This window comes from Hemiscyllium ocellatum, chromosome 20 (genome assembly GCF_020745735.1).
Source record: "Hemiscyllium ocellatum isolate sHemOce1 chromosome 20, sHemOce1.pat.X.cur, whole genome shotgun sequence".
NCBI classification, from domain to species: Eukaryota; Metazoa; Chordata; class Chondrichthyes; order Orectolobiformes; family Hemiscylliidae; genus Hemiscyllium; species Hemiscyllium ocellatum.
In genome coordinates, this window is record NC_083420.1 from 6957004 (window position 1) to 6975235 (window position 18232).

At 39.8% G+C, this 18232-nt stretch overlaps 1 protein-coding gene across 1 annotated transcript in view; it reads right to left on the reverse strand.

The window, feature by feature from the left end:
- Positions 1 to 18232, reverse strand: part of dcun1d3 (defective in cullin neddylation 1 domain containing 3) — a 42174-nt gene that overhangs the window by 13205 nt on the left and 10737 nt on the right. Inside the window, exon 2 of the mRNA XM_060840452.1 lies at positions 831 to 913. The gene's annotated coding sequence lies outside the window, so the exon portion shown is untranslated. The remainder of the gene's footprint in view (positions 1 to 830; positions 914 to 18232) is intronic.

Genomic DNA, 18232 nt, shown 5'->3' on the forward strand with positions numbered 1-18232 from the left:
ATGGCAGGATAGACTCATTGGACCAAATGGCCTAATTATGCTCCCACGTTTTATGCTGTAATTGAACACGTCTTCAGGTTTCACAAAAAGGACTTCTGAATGGTTGATAAATGAGTAAATGGGAACCTGACTGTTCAATACTTGAAAGGGTTCAAAAAAAAAGATTTAAAAAGGATGTCGTCAGGGTCAGATGGTTTGAGCTACAGGGAGAGGCTGAATAGGCTGAGGGTGTTTCCCCTGGAGGCCGAGGGGTGACCTTATAGTGGTTTATAAAACCATGAGGAGCATGGATAGGGTGAGTAGACAAATTCTTTTTCCTGGAGCGGGGGAGCCAGGAACTAAAGGGCACAGGTTTAGGGTGAGAGGGAAAAGATTTGAAAGGGACCTAAAGGGTAAATTTTTCACACCAAGCGTGTGTGGAATGAGGTGCCAGAGGAAGTGGCAGAGGCTGGTACAACTACAACATCTAAAAGGCATCTGGATGGATGTGTATACAGGAAGGGTTTGGAATGATACAGACCAAGTGCTGGCAAATGAGACTAGATTAATTTAGGATAAATGGTTGGCATGGGCATGTAGGACCAAAGGGTCTGTTTCTGTGCTGTACATCTCTCTGACTCTATGTACCTCATATCATTTATTCAAAATGTCATGTGGACAGGAGACGTCCACAGCATAATTGTCAAACAAGGACAAAAATTAGCTTTGGAGGGTTTCCACAGAAAACCTATCCCAAAATAAATGTAGTTAGCTTGTGTACAAGCACACAGAACAAACACCTCAGGCCAAAAATTGGAAAGCACAGTACAGATACAAACAGCTGTACTTACAGAAATAAACGCAGCAGTTACAGATGGTCTCTGTAGCATATCTGTTTGTTGTACACACAGTTACGACATCAGCACACGGAACTCTAAAATTCAAATGGAAAAAATGTCAACATTTTAAAAAGCCTCATCTTTCTTCTAGTTTTTATAAAGGTATTATATTAATATTTAGAGTGTGCTCAGTCTTACTGCTACTGAATTAGGACTTCTATAGAATTTTTAGCCCAAACATTTGGAAAAATGTGTCATAATTGTACTCCAAGTCCTTCTTTTGCTATTTGTTACTGAACTATTAATGGCCATAACCATTGTGGACCACAACTATTTTGGACAACTATCTGCATGCATGGAGAGATTGTTGTCAATAAGGTGTGGATTGTTAGAAGAGTTTGATTAATGCACATGCCTTGTTATTTGTAGAAAGAACACAGTTCCCAATAGTTCAATTCAGGCATTGATGACAGATTAAAAGTATTGCAAAGGCTTTTCAGCCTGAAACTGACATTAGCATTGGTTAATTATTTATATGCTACTTACACGAAAATCACATGCATTTTACTGAATTTTTAACCGTAGACTTTGGTACGAACAACTGAATACTGTGTGCAAATTTGACCTCCATATTTAAGGAAAGGTAGACTCGCACTGGAAGCAGTAACTAGAGTGTCACTAAATTTGTTATTTGGATGAGAAGGTGCAAGGTGGAGTAAATTTGACCCATCTTCTCTGATGTTTAGAGAGGAATCAGAGGTGATCTAATTGGTTTTGTGAAGGGCAGCCATCAAGATGCTTTCTTCCTTTGGCTGGAAAATTTAGAATAAGGAAAGCACAGTTTCAAGGTAAGGAGCTAGATCAGTTAGCATTGAGGCAAGGAGAGATTTCTTCACTCAAAGGGGTGTTGACTTTTAGAATCCTTGATGGCAGAAGATTGTGGACAAGGATCCTGAGCTTGCAGGAAATGGAAGGATAGGAAGAGCACTTGGGAGAATGTGGAGTTGAAACCCAAGGTTAGCCATGATCATGTTGAATGGCGGAGCAGACTTGATGGGCTGAATGGTCACCTCCTGCTCCTATTTCTCACATTCTTAATAAAATAGGCTTTGCAGTTCAGAGTTTAGGAAAGGTAGGTATGATGTATTGACTCTCTCTCAATGATTAGCCACCAATTAGTCATTTGGAACTTGGGTGGTAATTAAACCAAAAATTGAACATTTTTCTAATGCACAGAATTAAGAAAGAGTTCCAACTATGCAATGCCAGTTAAGTCTTTTCAGTACCTCAAAATGCTTCACAGACAATGAATTTATATTTAGGTTCAGCAAATTATTTTGACTATGGCAAATATTCCACAATTAGGAATAAGATAAATAAACTGTTCATGTATTTGTTGGTAAAGTTTATCAAGACAGGAATGTTGACCACGCATGAAGATTCAGTTTTTCAAATAACATCACAACAGGCAATGTTGCATTGCAACAAGATGACAGCAGCTCTGACAATATGGTACTCCCCCAGTACTGCACTTGTGTGTGTCAGAACCTCCGGACAAACCTGAAAACAATGCTGTAGGTAGAAGCTAAACTTGGAGGAGAATGCTACCAAGCCTTATGGAAGATCAACCAGTTAAGGAGCCAAAACCTTTAGGCAAAATACATTGACAGAGAAAAAAAAATCACTCAGAACGAATCCAGATTTCTCATTTCCCCATATAATTCACTGTTTGTTTTGATAATAAACAGCAATGGGTGAATAGAGCATCCTTGAGACTTACAGCCGTGGCATTTTGATTGATTTAAATACATTTGCCGAAATATTTTTGGCACATTCTTCACTCATTCATTGACATAACTATTTTCAAATGATTTAGTTCACCAGAAAATGTATTAACATTCACATTCAGCTTTACATGAGACTTACAAAAACTGACAAAAAAGATGCATGGTGAAGTGTAATCGGTCATTTGTTCTACAGTATATGACTAGAAAACTGATCTGTTCTTATAAATGACTATTGTTTGTCTATATTATTTGGGTGTTTCTAACCTACTGCATTAATAGTCTGCAGGCTAAACATTATTCAAATGCTAAACATGACGTCTTTCCTGTGTAGCAGCTGAAGACAAATTTAGCAACACATTCTGATTTCTGCCAGCCTGGCTCAGTGACTCAATTAAGAAACCATATTTGGAACTGAAACTGGCTGGCGAATCGTTACAGTACATCTTTGCTATTAGATTATCAATATTACAGCACTTCTTGAAAGGTCATATGACAAGTACTGTTAACCATAGTGTGAAAATTAAACCAGGTTGGATCAGAAACAAAATCACAATCATGTCTGCTCATTGCGCAAGGGAAATACCATGCAAGAGTGGATAATCCAATTTATTCTGAATTAGAGATTTCACTGCTACACATTAATAAACAGGATGCTCCACTGTTATTTTTGTAGTAGTAGATACTTTATAAAACGAAGTGCTTCAAATAATTTCATGGTTGGAGCTACATACAATAAAGAGACCAGATAACCCACTGTCCATGCTGATCACACAAGTCTTGTCCCACTACCTGTCATCTAATAATCAGGCGAATAATCTATTGTTGCTTTCCTTATCTACCTTCCCCACAAATGCATCAAGAATTTCTCCTGTACAGGGTTTACAGTGTAGTCACAATTCAATGACATTTTTTGATGGAGTATTTCTTCTTCGAGAATATTCATCACAAACTGTACATTGCATGGTCACATCTCATTGGCACAAAGCATAGGTACTAACTTATAGTCTACAATAGACCTGGGTCTTATTTTAAAAAAAAGACATCGAGAAGGCTAACCAAGTTAAATTTAATAAACAACAAATTCTGTATCAGTACCTAATCTAGTACTTAGTTAATTGTTCAGGCTAAATAAAAAAATGCACATTTATAATTGGAACCAAATTTGATCTTGCTTGACTAACATTCAAAGGCAACACCATTTTCAACAGGAACAAAACGTGTTTTGCAACAGCTGTTAATACCATTTCCTTTAGAATAGACTTTGGCATCCAGTAAACTATGGTCACGATTCCTTCTGTCGTAGACATCTGCTTCATGGGAATAATCTGAAAGCATTCAGACATTATTTGAAATTATCGTTCTGAAGCCCATCTCACAGGATGATTCGATCCTGCAGAATGTCAAAGCAACCCAACACAACCAAGGCAGAGCCATTTCACTGCAGTTATACTCTAATGTAACTGATCTAACTATTTACACGCACTGTTCCAGAAAAGTGTATCATAACGCACCAAGATCACTTCAACACTCAAAACTGCAAATCTGGACAAAAAAATTTACAATTAAAATGTTTTCCTTTCCAGTGGAATTGAGGAATAAATGCAGATACATCCTTGAGAAATTACAGCTAGGTTCTTATCAAAGACAGATCCAGCTCACTGAGTCCAAATCAGTAACAGTAGTTCTGGATCAATCAGAAGTAGGGGATAATGTAAAACCAAAAAATGAAATTTTCTGAGCAGAAATATTTAACGTCTCTCAATTAAAACGAATACACTTTTTACCCAACAATTTCAGGGATGTTACCATTATAATACCCATAATAACCCAGACCTTCTAGCCTAAAGGTAGGGCACACCATCACTGTGCCATACGAGCCCTATTACAATATTATAGACTTGCAAAAAGGGAAAAATCACATGAAGACCCCTTATGATTGTAATCAAACAGCCCCTGTAAATCTTCTGCAACTACCAATTTGAGAGAGCATTTAACAAAGACTGCTCAGTTGGGAGATTATAGATGCAATATTTCAATTCAATTGTGACATGCTTGGAAAGTATGTATATAAAAAAAAGACAAGCCAGTAAAACGGTGGAAAAAAAACTATTTCTATGGAGGGAACAAAGCAGCCTAATGTCATTTATGTAAGGAAATATGCCATCCTTATTTAGCCTACAGGTAACTCCAGACCCACAGCAATGCATTCAACTCTTAGATGCCCTCTGAAATGGGCAAAGTGGGTACTGCAGATGCTGGAGATGAGAGTCAAGATTACAGTGCTGGAAAAGCACAGCATGTGAGGCAGCATCTGAGGAGCAGGGAAAAAAAACATTTCAGACAAAAGCACTTCATCATTCCCCAAAAGCTCATTCCTGATGAAGGGCTTTTGCCCGAAATGTCAAATTTTCCTGCTCCTCGGATGCTACCTGACCTGTTGCTTTTCCAGCCCCACTCTACTCTTGACTGCTCTCTGAAATGGTTAAGGTCACAACACAGTTCAATGAACAAATAGGGATGGACAACAAATGCTGGCCCAGCCCACGATACCCAAGTCCCATGAATGAAGAAAATCAGTTACATTTCAGGCGAGGATCAGGATTCAGAACTGCAAACTAAACACCACTAACCACTCAGCAGTCTTTGCTAAAAAGTGTTATAAATAACACAGAAATTTCTCAAAGACAATTACGGAAAAGCAACAAATGCTGACTTTGCCAGCAACACCCATCACTCCCAAAAGAATGAAACAAAAATTAAGCTTTGTACGCCAATTTTAAATTCAAATTTGAAACTCAACTGGTCCACTTTTCACTCCTTTTAATCTTCATCTGGTGTTGATCCCTTCGCATCTCACTTTCAGTCCATTAAAATGTACCATCACTGTTGACAAATTTCTTTGCTTCTGGTAATTATCTCAGTATATGCTTTCTTTCCAGCATCAGTCATTTTGGGCATCATATTAGTGGTTAACTTGGGCTGAGATGACAATGGAGTGATGGAGTCATACAGCACAGAAACAAACTCATCCATGCTGACCAGGTTTCCCCAACTGAATCAATCCCACTTGCCTGCGTTTGGCCCATATCCCTCTAAACCTTTGTCATCCATGTACCTGTCCAAATGCCTTTTAAGTGTACCTGCCTCTATCACTTTCTCGTGCACTTCATTCATGCACCACCCTCTGCAAAAGTTGTTCCTCAGGTCCCTTTTAAAATCTCTCTCTTCTCACCTAAATCTTATAAACAATTGGCATCAATTGGATATTCCACTGGGCCAGCACTGATTCTAATATTTCCCTAATCTGGAATCTCATTTAGATATTTCAGCAACTCATTGCTGCTCCTTTGACAGCATCTTTCATAGCCATGATACCTATTATAGACAAGGGTAGCATATATACACCACTTAAGGGATTCCTTTTAAGCTCAACATTACCCTGATATATCAGCCTTCCTACACAGTTGCTGGGTCAAAATACTAGAACTCCACTCCTTCCAGCACTGTAAGGTTTCCTATACCCCATGGGCTGTAGCAGTTCAAGGGGACAGTTTAAATACCACCCTAATGGTCAACTAGTTTTGGCAATAAATGCTGGACCAGACAGCAACACCCATATCCCATGGAGCTACACTCATCCAGGGAAGTGGGGGCATTTTCCATCACCCTCAGGGACCTGTGCCTGGTGGACAGGTTTTGGGGAAAATCAGGTGTTGAGTTACTCACTACAATATTTCTAGCTTCTGACCTGTTCTTGTAGCCACTGCATTCTGGAGAATAACACAACACTGGTCTGTGCCCAACTACAAAACTGGAAAGAACAGATGTCCCACTGTCTGTCATTCTCACATTCCAATCACTTAAATCTAAACTATCAATACCCTTTCTCACCCAGCATTTCCAACGCCCCCTCACCCTCAAAAAAAATGCTGCCCCCTCCTCACTTCATTTCAGCTCTAATGGTAAATCTGTTCAATCCCCATCCCGTTCAGCATTATGGTAAGCCAGTGTCTGTCTGAGTGCTCAGCATCACTCCTGATCTACCTGGTCGAGTCCTAACAGACATTGCTGCTAGACTGGATCTGTGGCAGGTGGTGAGGGAATTAACTAAGGACAGTATACTTGGCTTTAATCCTCATTAATCTGATGATTACAGATTCATCTGTCTGTGACAGCATCAGTAAGATTGATCACCCCACCACAGTCTTGGTGGAGACGAAGTCCCTTCTTTACATTAATGATATACTCCCTCCTATGTACCACTGTGCCATGAACTCTGCTTACCTCACCTGCCAGTGGGATGCAACAAAACAGAGGGTTGGTGATTGAGGTAGTACATGCAAGTATGATTCTATATGTATGACCTTCATGGACTATAGCTTGAACTAGGCTGTGAGGTGTCAAGAGCAGTGTCAATAGGGTAGAGTTTGCCATTGTCATTTCCTGTGTCCAGGTCAATACCAGGTGCTCCATCTGGCTTCAATCCTGTTTTTGAAACTTTTTAGCCATTGATAAAATCGAACAGTTAGGTCATTTCAAAGGGCAGTTAAGAGTCAATCACATTGCATTTTATTTCTCTACAGACATGAATGAACCAGTTGGCTAACTAAGGCTTTATTGTCATCATTAAACTGAAGCACAGCTGTCATACAAATCAAATTGGATCTGCCATGATGGAATTCAAATCCGAGTCCCAAAACATTACCTGAATCTCTGGCTAATTATGCCATTGCCTCATCCTTAATAGATATGATTCAGACCAACTTTATAATTCCAGCAACCTTTAACCCAGAAGCAGTATAGGAAGGAAATTTTACAAGCTCTTTAAAATGGCTGATGAATCCATAGTTGGTTTGAATTATGTTTGAAAGGACATGTATCAAGTGAAAAGAAGTCAATTGTAAATTGAACAAGTAGCATAGGCCCATATGAACTGGTGACCCTTGACCTGCAAGCAGTATCGACAGAAAAAGTAGTTAAAATATAACAGCCATATAGCCAGACACAAAGAAAGCAGCTGCAGAAGGGAGAGCAGAAAAGTGTTTGTCTGCAATACAGTTAAACTGACCAGAAATCCAAAGACAAGCTTACAGCCAGGGATGAAACTTGCCTTGGCTTTGGATTCACACAGTGAAACTTGCAAAATGTGAAATCTCATTGGTGATTTCTTTATTTGGGAGAGGTTTGGTAATTTTGGTTTATGGCTCCCACACAGAATGGTTATCCAGTTATGGTCTTCATTTTGGGATACTTGCATGCTATGACATCATATGGTATTTTATACACAGTAATTAAATACAGAGCAGCAGTCTGGTTGCAGCATATGGTCTGAAATCACTGACCAGACAAAGTTTAGTCCCAAACCATATTGCCATAAAATGTTGATTTATCTTTCACCCTCGAGCAACATCCCTTCTAAAATTCAATCTCTCCCACATCTCATTCTATCACTGACCTTTCCTTTCATTCTCTTCTTCCCCACCCACCTTCCCATTACTTGCTAAAGATTGGCTATATTTCTTATTCATTTTTCAGGAAAGGGAATTGGCTGGAAATCTCGCTCTTCACAGATGCTACCTGACATGAACATTTGCTGTTTTTCAGGACTTACAACATCTGTGGTGTGCGCGCCTTGGAGTCACCATGCCAGTTCTGCCCTGGTACAAACAGGAAGCTGCAAGTCACTATTGTCTCTCTTTCACTCGCTCTCTCTCATATAATGTATGCCTTTCTGTAAGAATGCGATTCAATCAAAAAGGTTTGACACAAGTAAACATGGTGACCAAAAGCGCGGCCAAAGAGACGGGCTTTAGAGGTGATCTTATGGTAGTAGAGGGATTTGTAAAGCTCGAGACCCACACAACTAAAGACATGACAATTAGTGGTAGGCAAAGGAAGAAGGGTGAATTGCAGCATGCCTGAACAAAAGGATGGAACTTTCAAAGGAATCCAAAGGGCTCCAGAAACTTAGGGGCGGGGCAGGGAAGAGGAGATCTGGACGACAATATCAGCGTAGTCGGCAGGATCCTCACAGATGGCTACAATCGGACAGTATCAGCGGCCACCCGAACATTGGTATCTCGAGACGGACGGCCCACAAGGTAAGATGTTAAATCTTGGTCCGTCTCAATATTCCTGTGCGTTGGAGACGGTCCCCTCCTTCATTTGCTCTCTATTCTATAGATTCCTCCAACGGTAATTACTAGTGCACTAGCAAGCAGAGGTTTGAGTCCTCTGTACTGCATTGGGGTGGGGGAGGGGGCACGTGATTGAGATTAGAGTCCTTTGCACGGTACTGGGGTTAGAGTCCCCTTGGGTTTGGGTTGAGGTTAGAGTCCTCCACACTATGCTGGGCTTCAAGCTCTCTGCATTTAAATGGGCATCGAACTCTGTGTTTAATTGGAGATTAAGCCCCCGTGAGGACTAATGTGAGAAAGGGGTTAAAGTCCCCTCGTGGTGAAAGTTGAGGTCTGAGTGTCTTTGTTCTGGCAGAAGAGAGTGGCTTGAATTGGTCCGCTGTGAGGGCTCTCTTTTGAGAAGTGTAATTTCAGTGAGAGAGAATGCAAGCAAACACGAAAAATACTGAAATTAAGGTTATACTAATACTTGGGTTGAAAAAGGAAAGTTTCAGTGTAAATTGTGCCATGCTGAGAGTGTGTGATGTTTAAAAATTTTGGTTTGTTAAAATCTGGTTCAGAAAACCTTTTAAGTAACTGCTTTTGCCTTGTTTGAATCAGGATCTCAATGTATTTTGTGGGCTACATAATGGGGCAGATTTTGTTTTTACATTGAAAGTATACAGCATTGTCATTTTTTAAAATATCAAACTTGTAAACTTAAAGCAAATTGAGTGCCTCAAGCCCCTGAATTGTTTAAAAATTCTACAATGCTTATATTTAAATAAAAAGTTGGGTCAATGGTCATGCTTTAGCCAGAAGAGTGTGTTGTGTTACAATATCTGGTTGCTGCTGTGTTTTTAATAGTGTTCACAAAAAGAAGAGTGCATTTTTAGTTTGATGTTTTGTTAAGATTTTCTAGAGAATATTAAAATTTGAGGCTGAGCTGTTTAAATTCTGTTATTGTTAAGGTTTCATTGGTCCCCTTCATATTGCAAATTCAAAGAATGTTGATCTCTACCAAAGTTGCCACTATAATTCAGAATGTTTTATTTAGGAAGTTTCATTTGGAGAACATATTTTAGTATATTCTGCATTTGTTTTGCACGAAAATTGGAGATTTAAATCTGAAGTGGAACTGCCTCTTCAATTCCTAAAGCATAGGATACATTTTGTTGTTCCCTTGCTGTTCCAGACTTGTGAAATACATATCCTAACAGCTTTCACATTAGCTAAGTATCAATTTGTTAAAAGGAAAGTAATTTTTGAATAACCTGAATGGAGGCACCTGAGGGTTGATCTTGGGAATATTGATTGTTGTTTATAATTGACTGAATTGTTTAAACAGTACAACTTAGAAGTTACAGATTGTACAAAACTTGATAATATCATAAACAGTGAACAATGTAATAGACTTCAAGATGACTAGGAATGTTGAAATAGGCAGACACAATAAAATATGTGACTGTCTTCACACTGATATCCACTTTGGTAAGGAAGGAATGAAAAAGGAAATGCAAAGATATTTTCAGCAGCTAATATCATCTCTAGAGTTTCTCCAATCACAGGTAAAGCACGCCTTCAGACCACCGTGCACCCCTCCACAACGGATTCAATCAGCTCCCCAGTCATGAGCATGAAAAGTGAAGTAGTTAACTATTGTGAAGAGGTTGGTATGCTTTTGGTCAGTGGCCTTCATAAACCACGTGAGCTTTACCTTGTCTTTCGATCATTTAAGGGATATGAAGGGTCACTGATCAAGCTAATATCACAAAAGCCAGCTGGCTTGTTACATTTAACAGCAGAGAATGCTGCATTCACCTTCCCTGCTGCTGCAGCACTGCACACTCACATGCGCTGGCATCCTCCATCTGAAGCATCTCTGCAAGGACGGAAGTCTCATCAATTTTGTGAAGCGTTTAACTGCCCTTATCCAAGAAATCAGATTTCTCAGAGGAGTGATGCCAGAACAAACTGAATTTTGTTTTCAGGTTGGACTTCACCAAAGGGGATTTTGGAGAACTGGCTCGTTTCCACTCGACCTGGAGGGGATGGAGTGGTCACTAAAGACTGTGGATTTAATACCTTTACATGGGAGGATTCTTCACACTCTATTTACTGTAATGGACTAGTAATTTTGTTTTTATAACCACTGTATGCTGTGCATCAATAACAAATATTGATCGTCAAGAGACTTATGAAAGCTGGTAGTGCCATCTAGGTGGTTATCATGAAATGATAAAAGATGGAAATGAGAATGTGTGTGGGGTATAAGCAGGTAGGAAAAGATTTAAGTTCTGGGTTTGTGAAATAATAGGTTCAGCTGAGCATAACTCAGATCAGGTAAGATCTTGCAGTTAACAATGGGATGCTGGAGACAAGGGTAATGGGTTAACAAGGTGGAAAAGTTTTCATTGTGAAGTCAGTTTTTCATTGAGTAACAGCAGATGGCTTAATCTTTACTACTGACATTCACTGATTTCAACGGTCACCCAATTAATATGTATGTTGCCTTATCTGGATGCTCTTCCCTGTAAAATGACTATATAGTTCATGGTCTTCTCTGGAACAGCAGTTTCTCCATGAACTCATGTCTCTGTGCACATGGGCAATTGTTCTCTCTCCCTCCAGGGCTCGGAATAACGACGAAGGAGGCAAAACTCTGTCTCTGAGCATTTTGCTTCAACTGGTGTTGGAGGAGACGGGATGACACTAGGTTCATGGCTCTTTGGAACACACTGTCTCAGGGAACAGTGGAAGTAGGGTCGCTGAATAATTCTAAGGCAGAAGCAATTTGTAACTCAAGATTCTAAGAGTTTGAGTAGGCAGTAATGTAGAGTTGGGGCAACAATTTGATCAGCCAGGAGCTTATCAAATGGCAAAGAAGGATTGAAAGGGCTGAATGGCACACTCCTGCTTTGTATGTAAACTTCTGTTAATGAGCTACATTTGTATTAGGTTCCCAGAGGAATCCTAAGGTGCACTGGTGCTGTAATTGTGCAGGGTTGCCAACTATGTTTAAATGTGTTTCTGGAGGTTTCACCACATAACTTGCCCCCACGCTCTATCCATTCAACAGCCAACAAATCCATGCTTGTGACCTACTGCCTTCCTACATCAACTGGAATGCAAAAAGATTCATCACCCAACTGGATTAAGCTTGGCTGTCAGCCAAACAGCACTTTTCACCTTCAGTTTCCAGTAATTTTATCTTTGCTAAAGAGAAATGTTTTTTTAATATCCTTGTATTTTTCTCCAGAGTTGGGCAAGTATGGTTCTGATGGCTAATTCTTGAAGGCTGCAGGCCAGTCACGGAGGTTTGGCAACTATGGTGCCAATTGGGAATCTTAATTCCACTTTCCCATTATAACCACTAAGAAGGCCTTGCTCATTGTGTCAGGATTACGAGCATTTGACCTGGTGTCTACATCTGCAGCACTAGCTCCTAGTCAGTATGCTCTACAATCCCTTACATTTGAAATTGTCGTAGCCCAAATGCTGCAATGAGCTTTCTCATCTTGAATTGGACAAAAGGAAATGGGACAAAAGGGATGGGAACTCAAGGGAACTGAAAACAAGAACATTGAGCAATCTGGCTAAAACACTTAGAACGCTGCAACGCTGACTGAGAAAACAGGCTTCTGGTCACCCTTGATATATAACACAAACTTGTGGCATTACTGTAAGCAGTAGGGCATTTAAAGTGGCGAGTTAGGGTCTGAATAATGCTACTGATTTCTGTTTGACAGCAGTGCAAACCATCTTTACACTTGTTTTCTCAACATGACCCCCCTGGAAAAGGTAATTGATTGAAGTTAATTCATATTTACAAGATCAGCACTATAATGCCTGACCACAAAATAATAAAAGTACTATTCCTTCTGTCCAGGAAATCCTCACCATATCGGCAACACTTTACAGGAGATGGACAAATAGGAAGATGACATTGACAAGCCTTTATTTTTTTTTGAAGTGTTGTTACAAGCTAGAAAATGACTGCTTTAAATTTTAGTTGCTACATCTGACTCAGTTATAAATGTATGTAATCACAATGTGACCCACAAGGCTGTTCTTAACCATTTCAGTGGTGTGATATTAATCACACACAAACGGATTGTGATTTCAAAGCAAGTGAAAGCCACTTACACAGACTGACTTTAAAATCCTGAAAACTGCGTATGCATCGTTAGTAACTTAGTAACACCTAAACATTAAGCTTGGTTGACATGAAAGCGTCACAGAAATTGCTAAGATTTCAGCTGTGTAGGTTTTGGTTGCATGTATGTCAGGTTAAACCTTGGGGGGAAAAAAAACATTCTATACATTTCTTTGGTGGGAATGATGGGACAAACCTGCCTCTGTGTGCACCCTAAAAGTAGGACTTTATTTCAAACCGTGTTTCAGAGGAATTTGATGGGGAGAAAGTGAGGACTCTGGATCAGGGGTGCTGGAAGAGCACAGCATCCAACGAGCAGCGAAATCGATGTTTCGGGCTAAAGCCCTTCATCAGGAATAAAGGCAGTGAGCTGGAAGCATGGAGAGACAAGCTAGAGGAAGTTGGGGGTGGGGAGAGAGTAGCAGAGTACAATGGGTGAGTGGGGGAGGAGATGAAGGTGATAGGTCAGGGAGGAGAGGGTGGAATGGATAGGTGGAAAAGGAGCTAGGCAGGTCGGACAAGTCTGGACAAGTCATGGGGACAGTGCTGAACTGGAAGTTAAGAGGACTGCAGATGCTGGAGATCAGAGTCGAGAATGTGGTGCTGGAAAAACACAGGTCAGGCAGTATCCAAGGAGCAGTAGAATTGACGTTTCGGGCATAAACCCTTCATCAGGGCTTCCTGAAGGGTTTATGCCCAAAGCGTCTATTCTCCAGCTCCTCGCATATTGCTTTTCCAGCACCACACTCTTGGTAGAGAAATTGACGCACAGACATCACAACCTTGAATGAACTTAACCCTCAAATTTGTTATACTGTTAAGCCTGAATTTGGCACAAGTTACAAAATTGATGTTAATAGTCCTGCAACAGAATATTTCCCATACTGTAACATATGTTTGCTGCTTACATTAAAAATTCAGTTTGCATCTAAGAACCTAATGAGCAAGTTCAAATTATGTTTATTATACTAAATTTTAGAAGCATCTATGGAGTGTGTGTGTGTCAATTTAGGAAACCAATCGAGTTACCAAGAGTTAATGTTTGACTCATAAGTATCATCATAACACCACAGTATTGTTGATTTTAGCAAGCTGATCCTTCATCCTCTTTCACAGTTTGCTATTTTCCCTCAGTGTGAATCATTAAGTGTAGAGAATTCAAAAGCTCTTTGAAGCACAGCAGCACTTGGACTAATGAGTAGGTGGAGTTTGCCACCAATTGCTCAAAATGGTAATAAACTGTCCATCAAACTCCATCATGTTTCAAATCCAAATGCCTTAATGACGAGACAGAGCGGTGGCAAAGAACAGGAAAGGTAACTTTCACATTCTGGAACCCACTAAACTTTGGGCCCACGTGCCCAAAGATCTGTGGTTCAAGAATTGGCCTGTTCACGTATAGGATGAATAGCCAAGGTCTTTCTCCTAGGGGTGGGAGTCCAAATCTGGAGGGCATAGATTTAAGATGAGAAGGGAAAAGATCTATAAAGGACCTGAGGGGTGACTTTTTCAGGCAGATGGCAATGCATGTATAAAATGGACTGCCAAAGGAAGTGGTGGAGGCAGACACAACTGCAACATTTAAAAGGCATTGAGTGGGTCTGTGAACAGGAAGGGTTTAGAGGAATACAGCTCAAATACTGGCAAATAGGACTAGGTCAGATTGGGATGTCTGGTTGGTGCAGACAAGTTGGACAGAGTGGTCTGTTTCTGTACTGTATGATTCTACAAAGACCAACAGCAGAAACTCAACCACGAACAGACATCATCTTAGCACTGAAGGACAGCAGATGATGGAGTAAAGCAGTCAAACTTGCGCAATTCAGGATCTACAAACACTAGCACAGTGAGACATGAAAATGGCAAGCTAGGAAAATTTCACAATAATGTTAACAACAGGCACACAATCTTCTGGACCAACTGGTTATGCGAAATTGCATTATTTTTAAATATTTCCCTTGTAGCTACTGCTTTCATGTTGGTTGAATAGTCCAGAAAAACTTGAAATTCCAAATCTAAGTCATGAATGATGAATGTATGAATAAATGATTTCATAGCTATATATAGATTTAAATTATTTCTACGCTTATAACTTTAAACAAAAAAGTAGAAGAATGTTTCAAGCAATTTCAGAGAATAGAATAATGGAATAGTTACAGCACAGATGGAGGTCATTGAACAGATTGTGTTTGTGTCAGTTCTCTGTAAGAGTAACTCACCTAGTCCCATATACCTACCTTAAAACTAGTAAACGGGGGTAAAACCGGGAAGTTTCATTTCTGCACAGTAACCAATACAGTAATTCCCCAGAGTTAGTTGATAATTGCAGCAGATTGATACAAAGGAAGTTCAGGATGTGAAACATTAGCTGTAAATAAACATCCTGTTATCTCAACAAATTAGTTTTACTCCGGCCATCACTATAATATTATAACATCTTACGCTTGCAGTGAAAGTAGGAGAATCTCAAAAATAAAACCAATGAAAATCTTCAAGTAATTTTAAATGAGCGGCTTCAAGGAAGATTGAGATTTCTAAAGACTTAGAGAAAATTTCAAAGTCTGGGGTCCAAGCAACTGAAGGCACCATCGATATCACACAAGTTAAAAATCCCGGAACGAGAGTGCAGAGTTCTCAAGGGCTAGCAAAGCAGACAGAGATAATGGAGCTTTGTCCTTTGTATTGGGTGCACATAAAATCAGTTAGCAAACTCAGTTCAAGCTAGGAAAAAAACAGAAACTACTGCTAAAGCTCAGCAGATCTGGCAGCATCTATGGAGTGAAATCAGAGTTAAGGTTTCAGGTCCAGTGACCCTTCCTCAGAACTGATGCTGCTTAGGCCAAAAGCCAAATCTAATTGTCCTTCATCTGAATACACATGGTGTTCAGAACTAAAATAAAGCTAATGGCACTAATTGAGATTAGCAGGCATGATCCGAGAGCTATTATAGTTACCAGGAAAACAAAGCTGGAAGCTAGATATTCAGAGATTTTTTCAAAAACAAAAGGACAGACAGGAAGGAAAGTATGATGGGATAGCTTGGTTAGTACGAGATAGAATAAATATAATCACAAGAAATGATATTGAATCGCAAGATCTACAATCCATGTGGGGACAGGTATGAAATAAGGCCAAAACAATGCTGTATATAGGCTCCCTAACAGTACTTATACTGTGGGGCAAAAAAATTGTAAAGTTTTTGAAGCAAACAGACAACAAAAAAAATTAAGAAAATAAACTAGCAAGACACACAAAAAGGAGTCAGTAAGAGCTTTTCTTTTTGTAAAATACATGAAACGGAGGAGGGAGACCAAAGTGAATCTAGGTGTCCTACAGAAAGAGCCTATGGAAATAATAATGGGCAATCGGGAAATGGGAGAGGAATCAAATAAATAGTTTGCATCAATCTACACAGTAGAGGCCGTTAATAATGTTCCAAACATATAAAATCAAGGGACAAACAATTTGGAGAAAATAAATACAATAACTATCAAGAGGGAAAAGGCAATAGGGAAACTAATGGGGCAAAAGACCAATAGGTCTCCAAGACATGACGATCTGCATCCTAAGTAGTCACAGACATACATTCTGCCATAAATTCTGGAAAATGTCCAAGACAAAAGGGAAGGAGCCAAACAGGCAGCTCAAAACAAAATACTGGTAATCTGAAATAAAAGCAAAACGTAGTTGTGAAACTCAGGTCTGGCAACATCTGCGGAGAGTAAGACAGAATTAACATGAACTGAAGAGGCATATTTGTTCAAACGTTAATTCTTTCTCTCTCTACGTGAGGATTCCAGGCCTGCTGGAGTTTCTCCAGTGCTTTATTTTAATTTTTAAAAAGGGTAAATATGTGAGAAAAATATTAAATGTCTAATTTAAAGGATGTAATAGTGCATTTAGAAATGTATAATTAAGCAAAGTCAGCAAGGTTTAATGAAGTTGAAATCATGTCTAACAAATTTTGAATTTTCTCAAGGTAATAAGCCATATAAAAAGGGAAACATATTTGGAGTAGATCAGGATTTCCAAAATGTGTTCAATACACCAGACATAAAGCTATTTCTATTTAACAGCCTTTGGGGTTGGGGTTGTATAATAGTACAGATTGACTAAGAGAAGACAGTTGAAATAAAAGGGCAATTTTCAGGATGGCAGCTTGTAACTAATCGAGTACCAAAGCAATTAGTGCTGGGCCACAAGTTGCCATCCAAGAGGACCATAGGGCTACACTCAAATGACCACTGTGGTTTAAGATCACAACACCCCAGGTGAGAGGAGAGTTTGAAAAGGAGATACGTTCATGGTAACTTCAGCTGGCGCAGGAAGTGAACCAATACTGTTGGTATCACTCTACATTGTAAACCAGCTGTCCAGCCTACAGGGCTAACCAGCTCCATTGAGAGAAGTGAACGCATTATCAGCATGTCTGTGACAAAATATATGTAGGAGAGAGAGTGATGAGGATGAGAGTCTCCAGGAGGTCACAGTCAGGCTTACAGTGTGAGCAAATATTTGGTACATATGAGAGAAAATGAGAGGTTATTCATTTGCAGGAAGAATAGAGAGCTGGATATTATTTAAATTGGGAGAAAGTGAGGACTGCAGCTGCTGGAGACCAGAGTTGAAAAGTGTGGTGTTGGAAAAACATACTGAATGCTACCTCATCTTGTTAAGTGGATCTACGGAATGAATGCTTTTCCACCTTGTTAACCCATTACCCTTGCCTCCAGCATCTCATTGTTAACTAAGTTCTTATCTGATCTGAGTCATGCTCAACTGAATCTCTCGTTTTACAAAACTCACAACTTAACTCTTTCCCAGCCTGCTTATACCCTATGCTGAAAATGTGTTGCTGGTTAAAGCACAGGTCAGGCAGCATCCAAGGAATAGGAAATTTGACGTTTTTGGCATAAGCCCTTCATTCCTGATGATGGGCTTATGCCCGAAACGTCGAATTTCCTATTCCTTGGATGCTGCCTGACCTGCTGTGCTTTAACCAGCAACACATTTTCAGCTGTGATCTCCAGCATCTGCAGACCTCATTTTTTACCCTGCTTATACCCTATGCACCTTCTCACTCAGTTGAAGAATTTCTTCTCTCAGAGGTGAACCTGGGGAATTCTTTACCACAGAACGCTGCAAGACTGGGTCGTTAAGTATATTCAGGGCCGAGATGCTCAGATTCTTAATTAGTAAGGGAATCAAGGATAATGGGGAAAAGATGGGAATGTGGAGGTAAGGTTCATCAGATTAGCCACAATCTCGTTGTATGGCAGATCAAACTTTACAAGCCAAATGATCTACATTGCCTCCTGTGTCTTGTGGTGGGATAGGCAAAAGACAAAGCCATAG